General features: G+C 45.3%; 1 long non-coding RNA gene across 1 annotated transcript; it reads right to left on the bottom strand.

The window, feature by feature from the left end:
- Nucleotides 1-671: 671 nt before the first annotated feature.
- LOC138102886 (uncharacterized) lies at nucleotides 672-8,697 on the bottom strand. Its single transcript, XR_011147593.1, has 2 exons — nucleotides 8,486-8,697; nucleotides 672-6,744 (listed from the first exon to the last, which is right to left on the bottom strand). It is a non-coding gene; the product is annotated as an uncharacterized lncRNA (long non-coding RNA).
- Between the last annotated feature and the right edge of the window lie 1,998 nt (nucleotides 8,698-10,695).

Below are 10,695 nucleotides of genomic sequence, written 5' to 3'. Positions count from 1 at the left end.
TCTCCCTCAGTAGCCATAAATTAACCTGAATAGTTTTACACACAGAATTCATTCCATTCACTCCAGTGACATTAACTCTGCTGTCTGAGTTGCACACCCAGCTTTTTGGCATCATGCTGTGTTGCTATAGAAATTTGTGCTCCCGTATCTATTAGAAATTTTGTTAATTGACAATGAGGATCAACTAGAGTGAGGATATATGGGCCATTGTTATCTATCCATTGATAAGATACTACTTGCCACTGGCAGGCCCAGTTGCCATCCAAGTGTTATTCATTTTTTGATTTCTGGTTTTGGGAAGTAAAAGGTTTACTATTCCTCCCTGGAGCTAATGCTGACACAGATGTTGGTGTCTCTGTGTTCGGAGTATTTTCTCCCTGATTGTTGTCATCATGTTTCAGAAATTGTCTTGGTTTAAGACAATTTAAGGGGGACATCTTAAAGGAGTTACCTCCCCTTTAGTTTTAACCAATCCCTTTCCACCAATAAGGAGAGATGAATATGAGTAGATATAAGTGAAAAATAGCATTTTCCTAACAAGTGAAACAGCACCAGGCAAAAAATAACAGTAAATAATCACTAGATACAAAATTGCTAAATCTCATGGAATCTCCAGGAACAAAGTGATGCCCAAAACTAGGCAAGAAAATAAAACTCCATAGTCAGATGGCTATAGAACAGGTATTTGTTTATTCAGCGCCAGGAGTGAAGGGGATCGATCGCTCCACCACAAATTCACTCACTCTTCTTTAGCCTACGGTTACATTTTAAAGGTCATTCCCCCCAACGTCACTATTACAACCTATCATTAGCATACTCATATTTGCATAAAGCTGCATCATGGTTATATAACAGTTTGTTGCTTTTGCACATGCGTCAGTTCCTTCTGTGGTGGTTGTCAGTCTTCTGGTGGTCTTTGATGAAGACTTTTGTAGTCTTCCTCACATTTGAACTTTTTACCTTTGTCTTCAACGGGTGCTCTGTCCTCTTGTTTTTCAGTCTGTTTTTAGCTAACTTTGCAGTTTTCAAGTTCCATTAAAACTTGCTAGCTTTGCTTGCACATTTACAATATCTTGTTACAATATTACTTGTGGTTAACCTTTTGTTACATATACACTGGCTTATCACCTAGGTTTCAAAGAGAAACTCAAAATAGTGGAGTGACCCCTTCCCCAAGATGGTGCCTGCCATGGGCAACTGCGTGTAGGGACACAAAGGGAAAAGATGGCCCGAGCCCTCCCCCCTCTTATCTCTCGGGTGGTGGCAGCTCCCATGAGAAAGGTGGCTGGCACACTCCAGTGGCTGGTACTCTGTCAAGTGCTAGAACTCGTGAAGGGACTTTGCCTCCCCCTCAGCAGAAGACGGCAAGGCAAGGCAGCTGGCCGGAGCAACTTGGACTCTGTGCCTTCTCACCTCAGCTGGACACTGCTGGGGGGCTGAGATTACCCTGTGGAGCTGGGCCACTCTGCTTCTCTTGGCACAATGCCGCAGCTGCAGACGGGTGTTGCAAAATTCACTATGAAACAGTTTTTGATTGCAAACTGCAGCTTCTCAGGTTGCTGCTGTTGGGAGCCCAGAAAACCTGCCCAAAACAAACCCCTCTGGAGGTCAGAGAGAAACAGAAAAACAAAGTGAAACCGAGCCTCTGCCTTGAGCAAAAACCACCACGCAAAAGAGACAGCTCTCCTTGCACACTCTGACTTTAAAAATCCTGGGTACCTTCCTCCCTGCAGTTCTATTTTCCAGCAGCAGAGTCTTAAAGCAACAGTAACAATTTTTGGGCACAGATAGATATGGAATACAATAACATTTTGGGTTACCCAGGACAGAAATGCATCAGTTAGGCTCTGAATAGTGCTAATAGACTGTCTCTAAATTGCAATGTTCAGAATGCCTAATGATACTGCTTGGTTATATAACTCTGTCCACCTCTGATTTCTGGGCAGATGATCTGTAAATCCTGGTTCCCAGGAATGGTTAATTTTTCTGACATTACGGCTAGTATTCTTGGTATCACCACAGAAATCACTCCATCCCATCTCTCGTGCATCATTTATGATATTATGCATTAGTGCTGCCCAGGTGGGGATTTTCCTGTGTTCTGAAGTTGCAGCAACACTCCTAGACAATTGTGCATTAAAAGCTGGGTCTCTTCTGATTTCATCTTGTTTTGCAATAAGGTAGGGTTTGAGTACAGCAGGGACCCCTTTAATTAGGGCTTTAACATATTATGGTCTACAGATGCTGTAATAAGAGCATCAATAGGGTGACACTCATGCATGGCTTGGATGCAGGCAGCTTTTGTAACAGCAGTGGAGAGCTCGTTCAAATAATTAATAGGTATTACCAGAGGCTCTCCTCTCTCCTGCATGTCCATTCCGCTGTCCTAGGATGCCACCCCGCTTGTTATTGAATGGAGGTCACTTTTGTTTCCCTTTCTGCTCCTCCTGTAACTGTGGGAGTAGGAAGCGATGCAGAGTCCTCAGGCAGGTGCAAAAGGGTTCTCTTTATTGCCAAAATCAGGCCTTTTAAAGCAATTAGGCCTTTATCAGTTGCATATTTTCAAAGGACAGCAAATATAATTCAAACAACCACCATAAACCACGATGTGAGCATGTGACGATTATATAACTTGTTTTTTACAGCTACATAATTTGTTTTCTACCTCTAGTCCAGCTGAGTCATTCCCAGAATCCTTTTCTACTTAGCCAAAGTACAAGGAGTCAGCCGTGATTTTACAAAGGCATCAAGGCCCTTGTTCTGTAAGGCTTTGCTTATCTGTAACATCTCCCCCTTCTTTGTTTATGTGTTCTCTTGCTAAAACAATCTGTACTGGTAAAGCTATCATCTTGTTAAGGCTGCTATTGATCATTTGTTGCAGACAAGATAAAATACATGGGATGCATATCACAATCAATAAAAACACACCAAAGATAACTATGCCATACATTACTAAAAGTTTAAGCCATACCCCAAAGCCGAGGTTGTTGAGCCATGAAAACATCCCACACCAATCACCCTCATCATGCTGCTGTAGCTGCTTAGTAAACTGCTTAAGATTACTGATACTTTTGTGAATGGATTCTGAATGATCACTTAAGTTCATGCAGCACATGCCATCAAATTCTTCACATCTGTGGCCCTGAGCCAACAGCAAGAAGTCAATCGCTTCCCTGTTCTGCAGTGTTGCATGTCGCACCGAGTTAACATCGGTTAGTGTTGCTGATAGACATGCACTAGTAGTGATGCCTTAGGTTTTAACTTTTACATTTTTCAAATCCTGTACTGCCTAGTGTGTAACTCTGAAGTTTCTTGTGGCCTGTTAGCTACTGTTCTCTCATGCTAGTTAGACATAACAAGCCACGCTAGGTTTGCTCTCCAAGGACACCTAGATTGTCCCAGGCCCCAAAATATGTAAACTAAGGCCTCTGAAGAGGAGGGCAAACTTGGGGTAGTTACATCATTAACTGGGGTTGTAAATGGAGAATTGATCCTGATATGGAAATGGACCAAACTTATAAAAGTGTGAAGAACTCATGACCCAGGGTCCATCTTGGGTGTAGCCTTTTGACTGCCCAGGGTGTACCTTTGAAGGCCCTTCAAATAAATACCTACCTTTATTCCCTTATTCTTGTCTAGTCTCTGTTTTTAGGTGCCCATCTCAGGCATCAGTAGCATTAGCTTCCTTTGCAAGCCAGCAGCCAAGCTTGTTTAAGGAAGACAAAGCATGAGTAGTACCAATTGATGCGCTCTACAGTGTTCCAAAAGGTTACCTTAGGATCTCATTTCTCGTTAAGAACATGTGTGCTGCACCTAACCTGATGTTGTGCTGCAATAATTAAAGCAGTCCAATTTGGATGAAACAAGGTTAGTTGGCCAATGGTACATGGTCCGCCGATAGCTTTGCCTGGTAGGCCTTTCCAGACATGCTCTCCACATATTAGGAACAAGTCTGAAGGGAGAGCAATAGCACTCATGCCAGATGCCAGTTGACTTTTCAAGGTCCAGTTACACCATGGGGAGGCATTGCTAGAAATGCCTTTAGGAGACACATCAAAGTTAATACTGTTCGTATAAATGTCAGGTGTACAATCAATGTAGAAGCATAGCAAAGCATGCAAGGTCCCTAGTGTATTTAGTTCTTGTGGCTGCGAGGGCAAAGCTGGAAAGTCATTCATCCTTCTCAGATCTTTGTACCATGTTTCATCCCATCCTGCAGTCTTTTGCCAGGTGTCCTGGCACCAACACCTGGGCTGCAATATACCTGGGGCCATGCTGTTTTGCTGCACGCTTTCATTATACAGCTTACCAAAGCGTTTCTTGCCAATGGGTACCCCTACCAAGCACGTGCAGAAAGGATCACTGGGGGTTGTCATAGAAATGCACATAGTATCAGCGTGCATAGCATTGGCAAGGGTGATCCATACATTTGCGCCATCTAGTGTAGGGGGTAAGATACTTGCAGTGCTTTCACCAATCAGGATGATGCAACAAATGGTCGCACACACCACAAAGGAACTCATTTCACGTGGTGACCTGTGGAGACACAAGCAAAACCTCTACCCCACATTAACAAATCTACAGGTCCTGCCCACTGCCCTGTGAACAGGTCCTTTACCATCACTGGAGGCCTAGGAAGAGCCCTTGTATCGAAAGAATATTGCCTTTCACATGCCGTTTGGCCAGCTTCATCTCGATTCAGGAAACTGAGAACATGCAGGGCTTTTGCTAGCCTGTCACGTGGACACTCCAATTCCCCCTTCTTTTGTTTTTCAAGCATGGTTTTCAATGTTCTGTGGGCACATTCAACGATAGCCTGCCCAGTGGGAGAGTGGGGGATACCTGTGCTGTGGGAGACACCCCACTGCTGTAAGAATTGGCGAGTCCATTCAGAAGCATAAGCAGGCCCATTGTCCATTTTAATAGTGTCAGGAAGGCCTAAAGTAGCAAAGCACGTGAGCCAGTGGCAAGTGACATCACGAGTCTTCTCTCCTGTATATATATATCAAATAGGGGATGCAAAAGCTCTGTGGATAAACCTGGAACAGGACGTAACCAATTCAGGGAACCTAGTAATTTCTGCAAATCATTTCAGGTCAAGTTATCTTTAATGCAAAGCTTTGGTGGCTGAGGGCAGATAGTCTGCTGAGTAATTTTCCGCCTTAGGTAATGCCACGGGGCCTGCTGCTGCACTTTCTTGGGTGCAACGATCAATCTGTCTGCTTGAACTGCCTGAACGACAGCCACCTGTATGGAACACAAAACAGAATGGTCTTTAGCTGCAAGTAAAATATTGTCCATGTAGTGGTATATGGTTGTCTCAGGAAATTGGCGGTGCACAGGTTGCAGAGTAAGGTCGACCACTCTTTGGCATATAGTCGGGCTATTGCACATGCCTTGCAGCAAAACTGTCCAGTGAAACCTTTTCATCAGCTTTGCATGATTTAGGGTAGGCAGTGAAAAGGCAAAACAAGGTGCATTATTAGGGTGCAAGGGAATGGTAAAGAAGCAGTCTTTTAAGTCTGTGACTATGAGGGGCCATTCAAGAGGAATCATTGCTGGAGAGGGAAGCCCAGGTTGTAAAGCACCCATTGGCTCAATGACCACATTTACCACCTGCAAGTCATGTAACAGTCTCCATTTACCACTTTTCTTGGGGATGCAGAATACAAGAGTGTTTCAAGGGCTAGAGGATGGCTGAAAAGGCCCAAGAGACAGTTGTTTGTCTACGAGTTGCTGTAGGTTTTGTAGCCATTCCTGACGTTGAGGCCATTGAGAGACCCAGACAGGGTAATTTGTTTTCCATGTGAGTTTACATATGCTCAGTATCTGTGCTCAGAAGGGCTGATCAATGGCCCCTATGAAAAAGAACTTTATGTGAATCTGAGTCAATGCGTACAGTGGTTCCAAATTGGCCCAAGACATCCCATCCTCACAGTGTGCATGGTACTGGAGCAATTAATGGTGCAATGGGGGCAGTTTGTCCATCAGGGCTGAGAACAAGGCGAAGGTGAGCACTTTGTCTAGGGCATTGCAGCCCTCCTACCCCAATCAGAGTCGAGGCAGGGTCAACTGTGGGCCAGTCACTGGGCCAGTCACTGCTTTTAATAATTGAGACGTCAGTTCCGGTATCAACAAGTCCTTTGAATTTTTTCCCATCTATAGTACATACCATGGTCGGCTGAGCTGCTGTGATAGCACTTGTACAAAAAATTTGAGGTTTGCCAGTACTGCTGAAGCCACTAGTGCCACGCTTACCTTTCCCACCTGGGGTTGTGCTGGAGAATGGAATAAGCTGTGCCAAACACTGGCCTGCGGGTATAGAGCAAGGTGGCATGGGCATCCAGAGCATAATTGGTATCTCACCTTCAAAGTCAGAATCAATGACACCAGGTAGAACAAAAAGTCCTAGTTTAGTGGTAGAAGAATGTCCAATTAGCAAAGCATGCATATTTTTGCCAATAGGTCCCCAGACCCCTGTAGGAACTAAATGGACCGAGGTTGTCTCAGGAGTCACTGATTGGCTGGTGGCCAGGTCCAATCCTGCACTTCTGGAGGTGGTGGGGACGAGCTGGTTTGCCAGACTCCTTGCGTAGCATCTTTGATTCTGCAGGGTGCGCGAGCACACCCCTTGCTGTCGGTTTACCAACATTACTGGCTGACCTTCTGCAATAGGGCAAGAATGGCATTCCTTAGCCCAATGACTTCCTTTTTTTGCATCAGGGACAAACAGTAGGAGGAATCCTAGCAGAAGGAGATTTAGATTTATGCAGAAGTAGAGGGCACTGTTTCCTAAAGTGATTAATAGAACTACAGTGATAACAGCTCCCTTCCTGTGGCCCCCATAAATGAGTAGTGTATGCTTCAGCAAAGGAGGCATGGGACAGGGAAGCCACGTTCTGACAGGCTCTAACCATCTCTACTAGATCACAAGTACACCGATTATGAACAGTTAAAAGTGCCTTCTTACAATCATCATTTGCATTTTTGTACACGAGTTGTCACAACAGAAAACCCCAGGCATCATCGTTATCAACCTGTTGAGAGAGTGCAGCCTGCAGCCTATCCAGAAACTACATATATGGTTCCGTCGGACCCTGTAGGATTTTAGTATGAGGTGTTAGAATCCCTGCCTGTTCCTGGCAGGTGTCAGATTGCTCTCATAGTGATCTTGGCAATAAGGTCATAAATATCGAGAGGATAGTTCGTCTGTGTTCTGGAATTTGAGTACGCATTGTCACCTGTTAGCTGAATAACAAGGACAGGGGGTTCCTGCTGCTGCAGAGCTCCAGCCTGAGCCATGCAAGCATCACAGTAATCTGAGAACCAAACCATATATTGTGTTATGGTTAAGATCATTTTCATCATGTTTTTCCAATCATTAGGTGTAAGTACATACATATTACTTATGGAGTCTAAGTAACCTGCAACATGATGGGAAGACACACCACCCTCCTGTACCAATCTGCACAATTCTCTGATGATAGTATAGTCTAAGTCTTTGCAATAGGGGACCCGATTTTGTTCCTAAATAATTGGGTATGTTTTAACAACTGGAAGGTTTTCGTGTTTGACTGCAGCCTCCTAGCAATTCTGACTGGGAAGTACCATAGCATCATCATTCCATGTAGGGTATAAATCTGTCACGTAGTCACAATTAATGGGCCCAGGGTGGGAAAGGGAGGGCGAACTGGGATAGCTATCAGAGGGTAATATCTCCTCAGGAGGGGGGCTGATCACAGAGGCAGCTGACTTGTCAGGAGGCAGCTCTTGGTGAGGGGGGGCCATGTAGCCCACAGAGTCTGGGGGCCCCAGAAGGGGTGAGGGGCCTGTTGCAGTAGGGCGGCCTACCGGCGCCAGGGGTCCTATTGGGGCAGGGGGGCCTATCGGAGCCAGAATGCCTATTGGTGTTGGGAGGCCTGTTGTGGCCAGGGCAGCCAGGGTGGCCACTGCTGGTGGAGCAGTTGAGGGGGAGGTAGCCATCGAGGGAGCTAGTGTGGGGGGAGCTCGCAACAGAGGGGACATTTGTGTAGGAGCTGGCGCCAAAGAAACCACAGCAGGAGAGACACCCTGCGGAGCGGGCAATGGGGAGGGGAGGAAAAAGGCCGCTTCGGGGGAAGCCAGTGCCGAAGGGGCCGACGGCCCGGGGGAGTCAGGTTGTAAAGGCAACTGAGAGGGCAATTTGGTGTGAGTTTCTCTTAGGGTTGCCATAATTATCCCCCAAGTCACAATGTGCTTAGAAGGATCGGCATCGCCTATGCTTGCAACATTGAAAAGTTTCTGTCCTACTACACACCAGGTGTCCAGCTGAAGCATACCAGCTGTGGGGAAGTCTTTTACATGAGTGGACATCCAGTCCAGCAAGGCAAGTAATTTAGCATCAGAAATGTCTCTGTTCTGCCGATGTAAGAGCCGTTGTAAATTCTCTAGGCTCTGTTATTGCTCAAGTGACATTTTCACTCCCATGATTAACCCTGGTGCTCACCTTAAGGTGATGAATGCATACATGTTTTGAGTTCGTTGTTTGAAGTTGAGGATCGATCCGTTCCCTGGATTTGCTGCCTGGGTCTGCTGTCTGGATCCGCGGGGTCTCAGTGCCGACCATAGTCCACTTCTTCTCTGTATTCCAATATCTGTCGTTTGGGCACCAGTTGTGGGAGTAGGAAGCGATGCAGAGTCCTCAGGCAGGAGCAGAAGGGTGCTCTTTATTGCCAAAAATCAGGCCTTTTAAAGCAACTAGGCCCTTATCAGTTGCATATTTTCAAAGGACAACAAATATAATTCAACCAACCACCATAAACCATGATGTGAGCATGTGACAGTTATATAACTTGGTTTTTATGGTTATGTAACTTGTTTTCTACCTCTATACCAGCTGAGTCAGTCCCAGAATCCTTTTCTACTTAGCTGAAATACAAGGAATCAGCCATGATTGTACAAAGGCAACAAAGCCCTTATTCTGTAAGGCTTTGCCTATCTGTAACTGTCTCTGCAGCTGTTCTATTTTCAAGGAAAACAATAACTCAGTCCCTTTCCTAGTTTCCAGTTCAGTTTTCAGTTCTTGTTTCTCTTTAATATTATCTTTTCTGTACTGGCAGGCAGCTTCTAGACAGGTGCCTAGCATTTTGGAAAAAATTCCTTTCTCTTTCACAGCCTTTAAACAGCCCCTAGCAACTTTTAGATGTTCCTCCACCACTTCCTAGTCATGCTAGTTATCCTGAGCCCATTTGTCTGAGAACTTAGGGCTTGGACTTATTCCATGCTTTTGTAAGTAAGCAGTGATATTGCTTGCCATCCATGTCCAATAAAGAATGGAGGTTTTCCTTTCCCCTCCTTTTGTTAATAATGTGTTTATAAAAACACTTTTTATTATCCTTTACAGAAGTAGACAGACTAAGTTCTAAATGAGTTTTCACCCCTCTAATTTTCTTTCTGCATGACCTAATGACATCCCTAAACACTTCTTTCCCCCCTTTTCCAAAGATGATACATCCTCTTTTTCTCCCTGAGTTCCCACGAATGCCCCCTGCTCAGCCAGGCTTATCTTCTTCCCTTCTGGGTCATCTTTCAGTATATAGGGATGGGCTCCTATTACCGCAGGCCTGGGCCCTAGGGTATATCACCGTGTCCCGCAGCCATAGGGAGGAGGAGGAGAGAAGATCCAGCAGGCAGGAATTGTGCAGCAAGATTGATTTATTTAATTATTTTACAAACTCTTTTATAGACGTTTTTCTTCATAGTCTAATTGGACAAAGGATCAGCCACCCTTGGGGGTGATTGGCTAAAATCCTAAAACATCCATTGTCAAAATATTTTTCTACTATACCATAAACAAGACTTTTCAAGGTTGCAGGGGGCTTGGTTGTTTGCGTTCCCTGCTACCTCTTCTGCATGAGAGAAAAGTCTCTCACGGACTTAGAAAATAGCAAGAAAATCCTTGCTAGCAGCATTTTTTGTATCTACAGGCTCCTCCTGAACCTTCAACATTCCTTTCCTAATATATGTGCAGGCTTCCTGGGCCCCTTTGTTTTTAAGGGCTGCTTCCCAAGGGACTCTTCAAACCAGGGTCCTGAATAGGCCGAAGTCTGCCCTTTGGAAGTTCAGGGTAGAGGTTGTGCTGATGTCCCTCCTTACTTCAAGTATTGAAAACTTTATCATTTCATGGCCACTGTGCCCAAGACAGCCTCTGACCACCATATCTCCCACCAGCCCATCACAGTTTGTAAACAGCAGGTCCAGCAGGGCTCCACCCCTGGTAAGCTCCCTTACCAGCTGTGTCAGGAGGTTCTCTTCCACACACTCTAGGAACCTCCTAGACTGCCTCCTCTCTGCTGTGTTGAGTTTCCAGCAGACATCTAGCAGGTTACAGTCTCCCACAAGAACAAGGGCCAGCAATTGTGAAACATCAGCCAACCACTTATAGAATAATTCATCTTTCTCTTCATGCTGGTTGGCTGATCTATAAGACTCCCACCAGGATGTCTGCCTTGTTGGCCTTCCCCCTGATTCTCACCCATAGGCATTCAACATTATCATCATTATCGTTGAGCTCTAGCCAGTCGAAACACTCTCTAATGTACAGAGATACTCCCCCACCTCTCCTTCCTTACCAATCCCTTCTGAAGAGCTTGGAGCCACCCATTGTAGCACTCCAGTCATACAAGTCATCCCACCAAGTTTCCGTGATGGCGACTA

Source organism: Aphelocoma coerulescens, assembly GCF_041296385.1.
Source record: "Aphelocoma coerulescens isolate FSJ_1873_10779 chromosome W unlocalized genomic scaffold, UR_Acoe_1.0 ChrW_unloc_scaf_4, whole genome shotgun sequence".
Lineage (NCBI taxonomy): Eukaryota > Metazoa > Chordata > Aves > Passeriformes > Corvidae > Aphelocoma > Aphelocoma coerulescens.
This window is presented reverse-complemented; position numbering and strand designations above follow the sequence as displayed.